At 41.9% G+C, this 17,313-nt stretch overlaps 1 protein-coding gene across 4 annotated transcripts in view; it reads left to right on the top strand.

Annotated features, from left to right (window-relative positions):
• Window positions 1–4,676: 4,676 nt before the first annotated feature.
• The window catches only part of plxnb2a.1 (plexin b2a, tandem duplicate 1), a 118,655-nt gene continuing 106,018 nt past the window's right edge, over window positions 4,677–17,313 (top strand). For all 4 annotated transcript variants that reach the window (XM_053688440.1, XM_053688441.1, XM_053688439.1 and 1 more), the window contains exon 1: window positions 4,677–4,814. The gene's annotated coding sequence lies outside the window, so the exon portion shown is untranslated. The remainder of the gene's footprint in view (window positions 4,815–17,313) is intronic.

Consider the following 17,313-nt stretch of genomic DNA (forward strand, 5'->3'; position numbering starts at 1 on the left):
AAGACCATACAGCGGTTTAACAGGACAGGTTCCACTCAGAACAGGCCTCGCCATGGTCGACCAAAGAAGTTGAGTGCACGTGCTCAGCGTCATATCCAGAGGTTGTCTTTGGGAAATAGATGTATGAGTGCTGCCAGCATTGCTGCAGAGGTTGAAGGGGTGGGGGGTCAGCCTGTCAGTGCTCAGACCATACGCCGCACACTGCATCAAATTGGTCTGCAGGGCTGTCGTCCCAAAAGCCTCTTCTAAAGATGATACACAAGAAAGCCCGCAAACAGTTTGCTGAAGACAAGCAGACTAAGGACATGGATTACTGGAACCATGTCCTGTGGTCTGATGAGACCAAGATAAACTTATTTGGTTCAGATGGTGTCAAGCGTGTGTGGCGGCAACCAGGTGAGGAGTACAAAGACAAGTGTGTCTTGCCTACAGTCAAGCATGGTGGTGGGAGTGTCATGCTCTGGGGCTGCATGAGTGCTGCAGGCACTGGGGAGCTACGGTTCATTGAGGGAACCATGAATGCCAACATGTACTGTGACATACTGAAGCAGAGCATGATCAGTATGCATTATTCCAGCATGATAACGACCCCAAACACACCTCCAAGACCACCACTGCCTTGCTAAAGAAGCTGAGGGTGAAGGTGATGGACTGGCCAAGCATGTCTCCAGACCTAAAGCCTATTGAGCATCTGTGGGACATCCTCAAACGGAAGGTGGAGGAGCACAAGGTCTCTAACATCCACCAGCTCCGTGATGTCGTCATGGAGGAGTGGAAGAGGACTCCAGTGGAACCTGTGAAGCTCTGGTGAACTCCATGCCCAAGAGGGTTAAGGCAGTGCTGGAAAATAATGGTGCCACACAAAATATTGACACTTTGGGCCCAATTTGGACATTTTCACTTAGGGGTGTACTCACTTTTGTTGTCAGCGGTTTAGACATTAATGGCTGTGTGTTGAGTTATTTTGAGGGGACAGCAAATTTACACTGTTACACAAGCTGTACACTCACTACTTTACATTGTAGCAAAGTGTCATTTCTTCAGTGTTTGATGACATGAAAACATATCATCAAATATTTACACAAATGTGAGGGGTGTACTCACTTTTGTGAGATACTGTATATTAACTTGCTTGGGTTTAATTCTAAATAATAAATATTGTATCAAGTCTTAATAGCTCATATAAAAAGTTTGATATTGGTTCAGTATGAAGAAATGTAGCCTGTTATTCTGACCCTAAAGGTTAGCTAAAAGACAATATTCACACTGATGAAAGATTCATAACATTTTTATTGGATTTTTTTTTCTGCTTCACAGAGTCTATTATTTGGTGTCAACCAGCTATAAAAACTCAGCCACTCAGTGGAATAACTCTAATGTAAGCGTACTGTGATTTAATAGATTACAAAATCTCATTTAAAAATCCAATCCTTTAAACAGTCAAACCTTGAGAACAAGAGAGAGAGAGAGAGAGAGAGAGAGAGAGAGAGAGAGATCACTGGGACAATGCTTTCATAACACAATTTATCAAAATCCACGAAATTACATTTATTCATGTAGCAGACGCTTTTATCCGAAGCATTTATGAATTTATTACGAATTTATTACAAATCTACGAACTTAGAAGTGAATAATTGTATTCGGATCACGCTCAAAATGTTTAATAGGTTTTAAACAAGTCATACAGGTTTTCCCACAACATTAGAACATCATTATTATTTTTTTTTCTGTTGCTGATTAGCACGTTAATCAGTTATCCCTCATCTTCTAGCTCTTAAAATCAGGACACTAATGAAGAGAAATCATGCTGTGCTCTTAGGGTACCGGTCTTCATATTCTTCTTATGTACAGTGTTTGACTGGACCGTTGCTAGAAATTCAAAAGACAAATCTCACATGCTTAAAACGACATGATCCCATCATTTTACAAGCCATAGAGCTTTCTGTAGAGTATACAAAAGAATATCAGCCTTGCCCCTCGTTGACCCAATACTTGTGGACAGCAGTGTTGTATCAGACAAAGACTCTTTTCACTACAGACAGCAAAGCCCCGGCATTATATGCTTCTGAACAGCAAACCGACCATTCAGAATAAACCAGCAATTTTGTTGGCCCACTAACCAAAACCCCTTTCAGACTGGATCAGAATAAAAAAAAAGCCACACTCACAACTTAATTGCTAGTTTAGTATCCACAGTAGAGTTTTCCATAGAGCCCTGCTGATTTGGAGAACCATAGACTTCCAGGCCAAAAGAAATGGCACCGTCTATGCACCCTAAAATAACTTAACACCCCAGAAAAACGTAAGTATCCCTGGTCTGAGGCTTTGTTTTGTTTTTTAAAATACTTTTTTAGACTTATAAACCAGGGCTGTAATGATTTTCTGCACAGGTAAAAGATCTTCTGCAATATATCATACTGACAGCATCCAGTTAGCTCGCCATTGAAAGAAAGAGAAAGAAAATCGGCTCATTATGCACGTCTAAAAATAGCCCCTTTATTTTCCTCTCACAGCCTTCTCCTCCCTCTTTTCCTTTTATCTGCTGCCTCGTAACATAGCGTCTCTCTGTGCTTCTTGACTGTGCATCTGGTTCACCTCATGGCTCACTGTGAGCATTGGGCACCAGCTCAGGACACAACATGCACGAGCAAATAGTGAAAACAATGACCAGTACAACTGTAAATGTGGTCAATATACAGTACAATATACAAAGAGGTTTGTGTTAATGTACTTTATTTACTCTAGGTGTTGTTATATTTTTAGACAGTAGAGGGCAACATTAAACAATTTAAATCTAGCCCTTCCATTCACTCAATGACATCCATGTTTACTTCTTTTCTTACTTTTTATTATTTTTTTCTCCAGTTTTTCAGTACATCACTGATGGACTAACAATATTCTGTAAAACTGAAAATTAATATTGATTTCACCTGCATGTTATATAAAACAGTTCGAGCTGTTGAGTTCGGTCTTCTTTCATCCAGCCATTTTTCAGGATTTGGTGAATAGGAGTGTGACAGCTCCATTGAGAATGACAGAAGTGCTGGATTATTGCTGTTCCACCCGAACAAAGGGCTCCAATTATGGAATACTCAGCATGTAAAGCGTACAGGCACAGACCTGTTTCACTTTCCATGACAGCCATCATTATTCTTCAGCCACCCCCCTCTGCTCATGTCTTTATAGAAAATGAGAAGGCTTTGAGAAGGACAGCGTATGCACATATGGGTGTGCGTCGTGTGTGTTGGAAATGCTAGCTGCATAGAGAGAAACAAATGAGGGGAGAGAAATAAAAAAGAGCATCTGTAAGTCCATGGGGCAAGGACAATACTTTCGCCCCTCAAAAATCCTTTAGCTATCCCCTATCCAAAAATCCCCCCCACCACCCCCTTCCATTACTGAAGCTAATTAATGCTAAGCTAACACCTACAGTCCAAGTGAACCTTGTCTTTTGGGAACCTTAGTTTTTTACTTTGTTTTTATTTTTTTAAGTAAGCCATTTTCCATGTGGGTACTAACCAAAGGTCAAACATGTCAGGTATTCAGGAATCCTTTTGGGGACATTTGGTTCCTACCAAGCTGTCAAGATATAAAAGCTTGCCCATTGTCTCTCTCTCTCTCACTCACTCACTCACTCACTCACACACACACACACTCACACACACCAAATCAAACCTGTCAGATATTGGTATTCTTGTGGGGACATGTGGTCCCCAGCAAGCTATCAAGATGTAAAAACATGCCCACTGTCTCACTCACTCACTCACTCACACACACACACACACACACACACACACACACACCGACCAAATGTCCCCACAAGGTCCAACCCGTCAGGTATTGGTATCCTTGTGGGGACATTTGGTTCCTGCCAAGCTATCTAGACATAAAAGCATGCCCACAATGACAGTGACAATGACAGACACAGACGCAGACACACACACACACACACACACACACACACACACACACACATCACCACAAATTTAACAGCTCGTTTAACTCAGACACATGATGGCCACTTGAGGAAGATTTGAGAAAACCTCAGGGTTTTAAACATGGATTAATCTGACGCAAAAACAGTGATCATGAGCTTAAGGAAGGCAAGGGAAGGGAATGGGTTGCTTTTGAGAGAGAGAGAGAGAGAGAGAGAGAGAGAGAGAGAGAGAAGTACACGTTTTTTCCTTCTCTTCCCCTATGGGAAAACTCGTAGGAATTCTAACAAGCCACTCGTCATTTCCGTTTGATTATACACTCAATGAAGTGATCCGATAGCCACGCCCACTCACTCTTAACCAGTCCTAACTTTTTGTTGGTCTGTTTGTGTTTTCTTTCGCTGGTCCTCAGTCGCTAATTTGCGTTATTCGGTGTTTTGCGTTTGTATTCCGACACGAACGAGCTCGGTCCTGCTCAGCAGCCTATCAGAGCCGTGCTCGGGGGAGAGGCGAGTTTTCTTACCCTGCTGCTGTTCTCCTACAGATGCTGCAGCTGCAGATAAACCAGTTTGGGGAGAAAGCTGTTGTTTGTTAGCTTTTCAGGTGCAGTGCACATCCGCGTCACTTCTCCCTACCTGTTACCCAGGTCATGTGATCTCGGAAAAGCCCCGGTGTACTTCGGCAGTTTTTCAGAGAGAGACAGAGTCCACGGATTTACATCTGCGGAGTCGTGTAGCGCTGTATTCCTCTCCTCCCGGTGTTTCCAGGAACAAAAAAAAGGACATTTAAATGTTTTTCAAGGATAATATGAAGCAGTTTTGAGCGTAGGATTGGGCTACGGTTTCTGAAGACCCACTGCGTGTCGCGTGAACTTCAAAGGTGAGCACGCGCGTTACTTTGTTTGTTTGTTTGTTTATTTACTGTAGTGTTGGACGTAGCGTTTTCATTACCAGTACGAAGCTTTAAACGCACGGAAAAGCGTTTGATATCTATCCTAATCACTTTTTTTTGTATTTTCACACTTTATTCGACCCCCCCCTCCAAAAGAAAAGAAAAATAAATAAACATGTTTGTTTGTTTGTTCAGGTTTCATGTCTTCCATAACCAAGTTTCCTGACTGTATTCAGCACTGATTGATTAGACTACATTTTGAAGAGATGTGAAACTAGGACTGTTAAAACGCTGTTTTCTGGAGCTGAACTTGATTAGGAGTATTATTTGTAGTCTAAAACATGACGTAGTTTCAGGTTCTGTGTGAATTCATTTCAAATAAAAGTGCTAACTCCTTTGAAGTAAACTACAGCCTGTTCTACAAGCTACAGTGTTGATAAGTTTTGCTAACTGGACCAGGCTGGTTTAAGCCAACACTGAGGTAAGACTTTGTGAAGAAACATAGTTTCTAGTTTTCTCTCTAGGCAAAAACAAACAAAAGAACACGGGTTAACATTTTAAATATGTTTCTGACATTCTCCACGTTTAAAGAGAAGAAACATTTTGCCTTGAAAATGTCTGTTTTTCGATGTTTGTGTAAATTCCTGAAAGAAGGTGGTGCTACAGAGCAATCTACAGAAAGCACAATCCCCCCCCCCCCCCCCCCCCATTTCTGCATCTAAAACTTGCTTATTATTATTCTTATTATTTTTGTTTCATCCATTCACATTTCTTCCATAAGGATTATAGGCTGCACTTTGTATACTCCATCCATCCATTTTCCATACTGCTTATACTACATAGGGTTTCTGGGAGCCTGGAGCCTATCCCAGGAAAATCTGCACACAAGGTTGAGGACACCCTGGAGGGGGTGCCAACCCAATACAACCCATCACAGGGCACAATCCCACAGACACTCACACACCCATTTGCACACTATGGGAAATTTGGAAATGCCAGTGGTGCCTTTGGACTGGGGGAAGGCACTAGAGTACCCGGAGAAAACCCGTGAAGCATGAGGAGAACACGCAAGGTCAGTGCACACAGGGTGGAGGCGGGGGTTCAAACCCCAAACCCTGGAGGTGCGAACTTGCTAACCACTAAGCCACTGTGCCCCCTCCGCTCCCTGCTTAGTGTACACAAGTTACTCAATTTACATTTAATTAATGTGCCTAAAGTAATCAGTAAAGAAGTTGATCTGGGGAAAACCGCCATTAGAACAAGAAGGAAATGTAGACTACACACTCAAAATCTCCACTTGTGGTATTTCTCCCATTCGCTGTAATAGCCAGTCCCTCCAGGATTTTGTGAGTTTGCGATCGGATACGCCGCGATATTCGGAGGAGCTTGCAACTTTTGGAAATTGCGGCAGATTTTCCGCAGATTTGGGCCAAGACGCGTCATGTGACGTCATCACAAAGCGCATTCACCCAAAGCCCTCTTCGATTCACGTCTGCTGAAAGTGAGTACAGCTAAAAGGTCTCGTTTGCCAATAAACATCACTGTGAAAGACTGTGCAATTGCAATTTCACCAACTGAAGTAGTTTCTGTAAAAAAAAAAAATAATAAAAAAAAACAACCCAAAAAACTCAGTTGCAAGTTGCATCACAAATTTTGAAGGAAAAAAGCAGCAGCAAAATCAAGCATTTTTGGCCACCAAAATTACAACAACAACAAAAAAAAACCTCAGCGAAATCCTGTACGGACTGATTAGCGCGATTTTATTAGCTCTGCCTCCAAAATGTAAAGTTTTTATGTGATCCATGCCTTTCTCTTTAGTGCCCTCGTATACACTGGCCTTTACAAAGTAATAAAACTGCCTAACGTGGTTCCAGTCACCTTGAGCACTATGCTGTGGGTAAGGGGTAAGGTACATCTTAATGGTGCGTGGTTGAAAATGCACATCATATGGCTTTCTACTGGGTGAAAGGAACTAGAAACCATTTCTAATCATGCGTGCATAGGCATGCATGTGTTACACTGGAGGAAAGCACCGACATCTCGGAGAATACTCGGAGGTTGTATCATGTAGTCCTGCTTACAGAGCCTCCGTTTTGTCATACTTTGCACCATCGTCCTACAGTCATATTATATAACCCGTCATAGTGGTATATAATTGTTATATATGGCTGAGATAATGATTAACCATTGATGGAAGTGAACGCTACGTTGTGCGATTTTGAGGGCTGTGTTAAACTCAATTTACATTTCGCCAACTCTGTTAATTAGATAAAAGTAATCAATAAAGACGGTGAGCTGAGGGAAAACATCCGGCTTACTCATTATCATCCTTATATTTGAACTGAATGTGTTAATCAACAACGGTGGATTTCCATTTTATGCCAAACAAGCTCAAATATTATGAGTAAATTAGGAAAGGGGGGGGGGGGGGCGTACCACACGAGAGTACCACACGAGAGTACCACACGAGAGTACCACACGAGAGTACCACACGAGAGTACCACACGAGAGAAGGCCTAGAAAATATCTTCATGTGGCTTCTTATCTTATTTCTGGTATGTTTTGTTATCGTGTTCCTACAAAATTCCTGCCAATACAGAAAGATTGCTATCTGTGAGTTCCTCTAATGCTTACTTATACAATATTTGCATATTTGTCATTTGCTTAGGTGGAGCCAAATAATGTTAACAGGTTAACTACATTCTTGGAACTAAAGCATGCACCAACCTTCGTTCTTTTTAGGTTTGAAGTAATTTTGGACGGGAGGGTGTTGTGCTACCTTCATGATACCTTGTCAATGGTAATGATATTTTCCACCTCAGGATGTTGGGCACGCAAAGTCGGGGAAAAACAAACATGGATGCCTCCATGAAAGTCATAAAAAGCTACTGCATTTTACAGTTATGGGTTTGAGTGGCTATTTGTTCTGTTCTAGCATAGAGAATGTTAAACATTCGTGCAACATTTTGGACTGAAATTGCAGCACAACAGAAGACAGTAACAAGTATCTTAACAACCGACTGAGACTCCAACGTTGATGATTGCCGTCTCAAAACAGTGATTAGTACACACACCCGAATATATATTATTCATTTAGGACTGTAGTTTCATTCAGTGCTTTTTGCGCATCCATAAAAATAATGCATAAATACTATGTTTAATTATTTATTAGTATTTATGCATTACTTTTTATAAAAGGTAACGTTGACATAAACAGTAAACTGAAGAAAGTCATTGTCGGTGACTCTAAAAGCCAGCGGCGTCGCGTTATGCATGTAAGACGTCATGCGCCGTCAACTAGGAAGCGGCGTATACTTCCGGTTAGTAAAAACCCGCTCGTGTTCCATTTGAGATGATATTGCCTTTCTTAAATTCACACACTAGACGGTAGAGTACACAGTGCATAGTGTAAGTGTGTATAGTATGTCATTTGGGACACAACTTTAGTGTTGACTCTGCGATGCGTGTTTTTCAGAAGAGAAGTAACGTAATGAGTAAACATGCCCCATGTCGCGCGCAGACCAATTAATCGATAATGATATTCGTTGACAACGATTTTCATAATAGGTTATTATCGATTTTATTGATTAGTTGTTGCAGCTCTTTTATAAACTAATTTAAAAGTTGAGAAAGGGACCTTGGTGGCCATGTTGATTTGATGTCACTGTAAAGATGGAAGAATCTGGTAGTTCAGAAGACTACCCCAAGTTGACCAGATGAAATTGTAAGTTAAGGGGGTGTTTTCTGTAGCTTTTACCAGTTGTAGCATGCTCTTGCTAACAAGGCTACAGTTAACATAACGCAGTGCAGCTTTAACCGGATTCTGACCAGATTGCATCAAGGTCACATTTGATGGTTTCCAGTCAGGTACCTGCTGTACACGTTTTCACTTGCATGTCTCTGTCCCAGCAATGTGTGTTTAACCCTCATGAGTGGCCAGATTGCGTACATCCCTGAATAAAAGGTGCAGGGGTTAGGAAGGTAAAAAGTCAACGTGGGTTTTGAAGTGAATGATTTAATTGATACTAGCATTTTATATCGCGCTTGTTTAAAGATTTAAAGATTCTTTTATTGGCACAAAACTTTTGGTGGTAAGTTGGTTCGTTACAGCTCAACAATCAGCAATAATCTAAGCAATGAAGTGCAGAACAAAATATCCCATGCGAGAAACATTAATACTGAGTCAGAGAGTGCAAATTTAGCAGAAGAGAATGTGCAAATGCTGCAGACAGACTGAAACCAGTAGCAGCTGTAGGGATTGCATTTTTTTTTTTTCTTTCTTGGCCAATTCCCATTCAATTCTCGATAACAGGGAGGCTATCCACCTTCCTTATGCATCACAGGCTAGTGTGGCTGTGTTTGATCCTGCACCACTCAGGACCCCGAGTTGCGTAGCTTCTACACAGTCCATCCATACCACTTATCTTACACAGAGCCACGAGGGAGCCTGGGGCCTATCCCAGGGAACTTGGGGCAGGGGGACACCATGGACACACCCATTCACACACTATAGACAATTTGGAAATTCCAGTCAGCCTACAGTGTGTCTTTGGATTTGGGGAGGGAAGCGGAGTACCTGAAGGAAACACAAGCTCCGTGCACACACGTGGAGGCGGGATTCGAACCCCCAGCCCTGGAGGTGCGAGGCAAATGTGCTAACCACTAAGTGTCCCTGAAAGATATCAGTTGCCAGGTAAGCACTGGATAGCCACTGAACCCAAAACTCTGAGATCAGGATAATATAGAAAGAATTTGAAATTGAAATGAGTGTTAATTTGTGAGTAGTGATCGTAGCATTGCTGCCTCACAGCTCCAGGTTCTCTAATTTGATAATTGAGCTTGTGTTATTATCAACTTGGAGCACATTCTCCATTTTCCTCCTTGGCAGATTGACAGCTATAAAATGCCCCTAGATGCGAATGTGTGTGTGAACGGTCCATGGTCGTATTCCTTCCTCATGGCTTGGGATTTGCTCCGGATCCACCAGGATAAAGCTGAAGATGAATGTATTTGTGTGTATTGCTAGTGAGATCCAGAAGAGGAAATGCTTCTGTCCTACGTGCAGCAGTCAAATGGAGAGAAGGAGCAAGCTTTTATTTTCTCTTCATCAGCAGGAGCGATCATGAGTAATGTCCTGTTTGTTTGTCTTTCAAACCAAGAAACATGACAATACACAGCCAGTCGTTTCATGTACTTCCTGTGGGTACTCAGTATGTGCGTATGTGTGCTCGCTGCTCGCTCTGCGCCTGTAAATGGATTGCTTACATGTCCGCTGTTTGTGTGTACTGATTTCAATGAAGCCCCAAAAAAAAAGCAGATGGAGGAGTCTAGTTTATATTATGACTGCGCACATTTGTGTTTTGCTCGATTCCGCATGGCCCTTTGGCCTCCGAAATCTAAGCAGTGGACACTTCCTCAATTATCCCCACTTCCCATGCAGCCCTCCTATCTAAGAGCTCATCATAATGGTCTTTCACTGCTTTTTGGAGCCTTTTATTAGTGTTTGTTTGCAGTCATGAGCAGGGCCGATGTGAATTAGTGTATTGTAGTCATTAAATTGTGTCTACTGTTGTATTTCTTCTTGTACAGCTCTTATTTTTTGTTTACAAAAAAAACCCCTCATCCACAAGCAATCAGGCCTGTTCTCTCGAATTGCATTTTGGATATCTCATGCACGATGGCCTTCTGTGTCGGATAATAATATCGCACAAAAAAAAAAAAAAAAAATCATAGTCATTGTGAAAAGAACTCGAGTTCTGGTATTGAGCATCTCTAATTCCAGCCTGTGTTAAGCAAATGGATTGTCATTGCCGGGTTGTACGAGGCACAATGGGGAAACCGCGAACGAAGGTCAGTGTTTGCTGAGGAGACGGTGCCACGGCACAATGGGAGCGACAAGCAATTTTCTCCTCAATTTAAGTTCATTTCCTCCAGCACATAGTTTCTCATTATTGCTTTTAATTGCCGAGAATCAGACATGGGAGAGAGGCATGTCTGGACATGAGTTGCACTGGTGCAACGTGTGTATCTAAAGCCGACCTGCTCGCTAACTGACACTAACCGCCTTACAGAGCCGAAGGTGAGAAGTGATGACATTTTCTACTGAACGTGATTAAAAGGGGGGGAATCCACCCCGGGCGTATTAAACTTTTTAATAATTAATGTGCAGTGGAGACCCAGATTAATATTGTAGCGCTGACGTGATTCTGGGCAACTCAGGGTCGAAGAGATTTTTCGCAACTTTCCAAGTAGATGAGTAGGAATTCCAAGTTGAGGGGGGGGGGTTTTCTTTGGGTTTTATTTCCTAGCCAGAGGTCGGGAAATTCCAGTTTACCAGCTGAGCATCAGCCCTTGTTTCATCTCTACCTAAAGACGCAGATGCAGCAGCCCTTTAAAACTTTTTAAAACTCCCATGTCATTGCATTCTGGAACTTCTGAGTCCAACATTTTTGCTGTTTTCTGCCTTCCTCTGTTAAATTTCTCATTAATTTGACATGCTGAAATGCAAAGTGAGACTAGCGCTAGCAGCAGAATCTGGCACCGATCATTCGTTTCTAATTTAACCTTTTGTTAGTCATGGGAACTGCACTAGCAACTCCTCTTCGTAATAGCATGGCACACAAGTGTTAACTCCCCACAGGAGCAAGGAAAATAGAGGACAAACTGACCGATTAGCAACTTAAGAACATTATAAATATTTCAGAGTGGACATTTCCTTTAATGTTGTGACTCAACAGCTGTTTTGGTTCTGTAATCCATCACACCGAGATTCAAATCAACTCTTTTCTGTTAGTGTAAAATGCAAACTATGTCTCTATAGTCAACCTTGTAGTCAAATTACAGCCTCTTCTTCTTCTTTTTTTTAAAGGCCTGCTCATTTTAGGCAGCAGCTTTTGTCTGTCAACAAATGAGGACCAAAGAAATGTCAACGGTAGGAAAAAGTGTGGCGGCATGATACCGCAGAATCAATAACTACATCCGCCACATTGGTCTTGTGTTAAGATCAGCTGTTTGGTACACTGCTGAGAAGCAAAGACACATTGGTGAGAAGTGTGTGTGAGGGGACGCATGTCGAGAACAGAATGGCAACATCTGTTTTCATTCCGGCAGCAGTTTGAAAACTTCATCAAGAGTCACAATAGTCATCAGTCTTCACAGCCTTTTCATGTTGCAGCTACTCCGAGGAGCATGTTTGGATTTTAAAGCACTGAGATACCTGTTGAACTTTTTTTTTTTATTCGGGGAATTCTCTCGGCTGCTTTCCGTTTTACTTTCGGTTTTCTCAATTTCTGATATTCCTCTGATGACGGGAAACGCGGTTCATTCACCCGGTCATCCGAGAGATATGCATTTCCTCAGACTGGGAAATATTTACCTAATTACAGCATTAACCACTGAGGTCAGGTGTTTTGTACTTTCTGTATGCTTCCATTGTGTGATCCGCCTCTTGTTGTGTTTCGTTTGGTAATGTATTTGCACTGAGGTTAAATAAGTCACGAAATAGGCATGTTTTATGTTGTGTTTTTTTCTGGTTGGCAGTACCAGTCCTGGACAATTTGTGGAAACTGTGAATCATTACTAATTGCCCAGAAATGACACGTCTTGTGGTGACTGTGCTTGAGCTGTTTTTGGATATAGCTTTGGCCTGCACTGTACATCGAACTGAATCATGGTCATTTTTGGCTTCAAGTAATTCAGTGTAATCTACTGTGTTTTGAAGTAAATCTTCAGTAATCGCTTTATCCCGGTCAGGATTATGGAGCCTGTCCAAGGAACGCTGGACACGAGGTAGCAATATACTGGATGGGACGCGGGTCTATCCCAATACATCATGAACGCACACTAATTTATTCTAACCAATCCACCTACTGGTATGTTTTTCGGAAGTAGCGAAGAAAAGTGGGAAGAAGCCCAGAAACCCACATGAATATGGATAGAACATGCAAAACGCCACAAACCTGAGCTCAGGATCGAAGCAGGGGCCCCGTGAGGCAGCAGCGTTAACTATTGCACCACCATACCACCTTGACGAGCTGAGTTTAAGTTAACTAATATAAATATCAGTGTTTTATCGGCGTGTTTTACGCTACATTCGACTAAAGATCATAACTCGTAATTTCCTAGAACAAACTCGGAATTCCTGTTAGGGAACTTGTGACGGTCTCCTCAACTCAACGTTCAGCAAGCGTCGTCAAATCAACATGGCCGCTCAGAGTAAAAGTATTAAAATTGTAACACTGAAGGTCTGATTTCCTGTTTAAAGTGTAAATCATATAAATGTAAATCTTATGCATTCATTTATTATTCTGCCTTAATTCTGGTTATATGTTGCAGTTAAAGGATACTCCACCTTAATCAGGTGAAGTGCAGTAAAACCATTTTTGCTCCTAAACTGACAGCAGTGTGATTTTTTTTTTTTTTTATATATAGTCATTAGAGACCCTAACAGTATGAATTCTCTGAGTCGAGCACGACGGTATCCGTGATCTTGGTCATGTGTAGACTTGTTTGATGCACGTCATGCATCCTGCGGCTACACTGCATGCCTGATTGTGTCGCATGGACAAGTCCAGCTCATCTAGTCGATCATTAACCTCGTGGGCAGATAAATGTTATCATGCACAGAGATGAAAGAGAATGTCCTCAGTGATCTCTCCAGTGTGTGATGACTTTCTGCTGACTGTTGACTCAGTTAGTGCGCTGTCTCTAAAGAGTGTGACTAGAGCCAGAATGATAAAGCAGTTCAGGCCCAGGGGTGGGAGGAGTGTGTGTGTGTGTGTGTGTGTGTGTGTGTGTGTGTGTGTGTGTGTGTGTGTGTGTGTGTGTGTGTGTGTGTGTGTGTGTGTGTGTGTGTGTGTGTGTGTGTGTGTGTGTGTGTGTTTCAGAGGCATAAGCTTGCTGATGATGCCAACAGAAAGTGCAATGTTATCACTCAGTCATGTTTAAGCTCACACTCCTTCTTCTGTACATGAGTGACTGCTGGAATTTCTCTCTGTGCTTTACTCCTATACAGTTCTATCAAAAAAGACAAAACGTATTGGACTACATCTACTATAGCTGGGTGTTTATGGGTCCCTAAAGAGTATTCATTTGCCCGAAATGACAATTTACCGTACATATTAATAAGTAAAAAACCCGTTTGTAATTGAATTCTTTAGTCTTGGGGGGAAGCAGAGTGCAGAGTCAGCCATGATGCAGCTAAATGGTGCATTAGAGTGGTACATTACTAGACAGTGCTGGGAATTGAACTGTAATCATTGCTTCTGAGAGTTAACCAATGAGCCACTACTTGTGGGACGTGAGGGTTTTAGGCTGCAACAATACAAATTCAAAACATTGCGAAATTGTAGTAATCTCACTGGTTAAAACCTCAGAATCGAAACAGACTTTAATTATAACTGCTCTTTCGTGCAATTAGTCAATCAGACAATCTACACAGTGCATAAAATCATGAACTGGACACTTGAAAATTGAAAAAAGACTAGGAGTAACCCGCCCCCAATCTTCTCCTGTGGAGTTTCGGTGACCTTGTGCCCACTGTAGCCTGAGATTCCTGCTCTTAGCTGACAGGAGTGGAACCTGACATGGTCATCTGCTGTTGTAGCCCACTTCACCTCAAGGTTTGACACGTGCATTCTGAGACTCTTTTTCACCACGGTTATAAACAGTAGTTATTTGAGTCACTGCAGCCTGCCTGTCAGTTCGAACCAGTCTAACTATTGTCTTCTGATCTCTCTCATCACCAAGTTGCTTCCTGCCTCTCACTGGATGTGTTTTTGTTTTGTCGCACCATTCTGTATAACCTCTAGAGACTGTTGTTGTGTGAAAATCCCAGTAGAGCACCAGTTTCTGAAATACTCACACCAGCTCATCTGGCAGCAACAACCATGCCACGGTTAGTCATTGTGACTAAACCCCCCCCCCTCCCCCTTCCCCCAATAGACTAATGTTTGTCGTGAACATGATTGGATAACCGAATAAATGAGCAGGTGTGCAGGTGTTCCGAACAGTTTTGTAATACAAAAGAAGAAATAATCCCGAATCTTCAAATTTCGTGCCGAGTATGCTCATCTTGGAGTTTGCCTCCTTGAACACCCTTGTTCATTCCGCTTGTTCAGGGAAGCAGGAACAGTATCAGTGTGCCTCAGCAAAAGAAGCGACTCTGAGCGCAATATGTCTTTTTGACAGGCTGTGCCTAACTTGTTTAAGAACCCTCACCACTCACTGGCACAAAGAGCGGCTGCTACAGTGTGGACAGATCTGTTACAAATCACTGCTTACGGATGTGGCATAAATCAGGGAATTTCATTAAAAGCCTTGCTCCTGTGCAGCTCCTCAGATAGAGTTCAGAAAAGCAGTTCCATTTATTATTATTTTTTTCAAGCTACTATGAAGACCAGGCCTAGGGAATTGTCTTCTCTGAAAACAACCCGTGCCATACTGCTTTTAACGGCACCTTATTTTAAGCGTGTTCATTAGGACACTGCAATTACAATAAAGTAATCACATGTTAGTCTATACACAGTCTTCATTCTGAGCCTACACACTTCCTGCACAGATTGCATGCAGAGCTGGAGAGAGTTAGTCACTAACCTGAAGCCAGTCAAGTTCTTCTTGAAGAGCAGAGTTCACCCCGTGGTTGTGCTCAGACTGAGAGGCCTGTGATCGGAGCTTTCTTCACCCCAGCCAATACGTTATCTTGCATAAACATAACTCCAGGACCGTATAGAATAACTCCTCATTGTGCACTTTTTTTTTTTTATTCTTTTTTTTTATTAAGGCCCTCAGCTTTCTCTAGCACAAAGATGCCTTTTTAAGCGTGTTAATAAAAGGAAAACCATGGGCAGCTTTAATTATTTAGTGCTCAGTGGTTTTGTGGAGATTTCAGGACCTACTTCGCCCCTGGCATGCTGTTATTGTAGTACATTGCTGTGGTGTGCAGTAATATTAAACCGCTAACCATGGTACAGCTGCTGAACTAATGCGCTAATGTTCCATCGTTCCCATGGTTCTGTCTAACTAAATATACTAGCGAACAAGACATTTATATCCTAATTCCTGTTTAAAAACGCCATTCTTGTTGACCAGCAAGGTACTATAATTTGAGTGGTTGTGATTAATCAGTTGATTTTTTTTATCATGGTAGAAATCTCCCAATATCTTTGAAATAGCCTGAAATTGTGATAATATTTTACCAAGGCATCGGCGCGTATTCACATCTGTATTTTGATGAACTCTTTGGTGATTTGGTCATCTCTCCGGTAGCCTCAGCCGTAGATGGTCTACCCGCATTTAATATCTTTCTTTTGTGACCTTTTCTGGTCATGAACGTCACAGTCGTGAAGGCTGCAATCTGATTGGCTCTTCACACATCTGTGTGCTGGTTTGTTCAGGTTTTGTTTTAAACGAACAAACCCCACTAACGCAATTGAGATTACGTTTGCTGACATGTTTTGGAAAGTAGGTAGTTCTTAGTCATGTTTCAGACTTGCTAGCAAAAGCTGGAGATCCGGCTTGCTAGACTGGGTAATAGCCAACACGGAGTTCCATACATGCCATAGTATAGTGTATATAAGGGTTGGTGTTTTATCCTGCAAGTCCTCCTAGCGATACCTTCATCTACACATATTTACTTCGATATAGACGTGAAATAAAGTTTCTGCACCTCTCTCATTGAGCAGCATCTGTAACGTGAGTTATAGGCTCAGCTGTTTGTAAGCTGATGATAGATAATACCAGATTTCGAAAGGTATCTGTTGGAAACAAAGTGCTGCACGGTTTCAACATGTAGTTAAACGTAGCAAAAAGAGCTAACCGAGAGGTTTCTGTGAGATGATCCTCCAGAATGATGAACTCCATTTTGCAGAACTGATCATGAAGGATGTCCGGGTTTCCCAGAGTTCCTTCTTTCCGTTTGTATTCTGGGCAGCATTCAGTGTCACATATGGACCATAGTCGTTTCCTGTGTGAACACATGGTCTGTTCTCTCAAAGCGTTAACAGATGGCTGCATGGATCAGTGACATGGTTCTTGTTTTTTTTTTAAACAGGTTTTTTTTTGGCTTATGCAAGATTATCAAAAGCTGCTTAAGGTGTCTGATGGATGGCCGGTTGAGTTTGGGATGTGTAAAGGCTCATCGCTTGATTGAGCGGCATTCAAGCAGGAGATTTAATTTGAGTGCAATGGTGCGGTTAATCCTCAAAGAACCCAATTTCCAGTTGTTCCTTATACATTTCATTTTTTTTTTATTTTTATACCTTGTGTTTTTGTTTATTGCTATTATTTTTCCAGATAATGTGGATTTTACCAATTTAACCCTCGTCTGGAATTAATCACTATGAGGTGTGCTGTTGGAGGAAACGTCAACAGGGGTGGTGCGATGAGGCCGGTGTCGCAGCATGTACGCTCTTGTGTATCACTTCTGAAACGCTTAATACTTTAAAGTCCACATGAAATATTATTACTTTTTATTTTTTTAGCTGATTTG

Source organism: Ictalurus punctatus, chromosome 19 (assembly GCF_001660625.3).
Source record: "Ictalurus punctatus breed USDA103 chromosome 19, Coco_2.0, whole genome shotgun sequence".
NCBI lineage: Eukaryota > Metazoa > Chordata > Actinopteri > Siluriformes > Ictaluridae > Ictalurus > Ictalurus punctatus.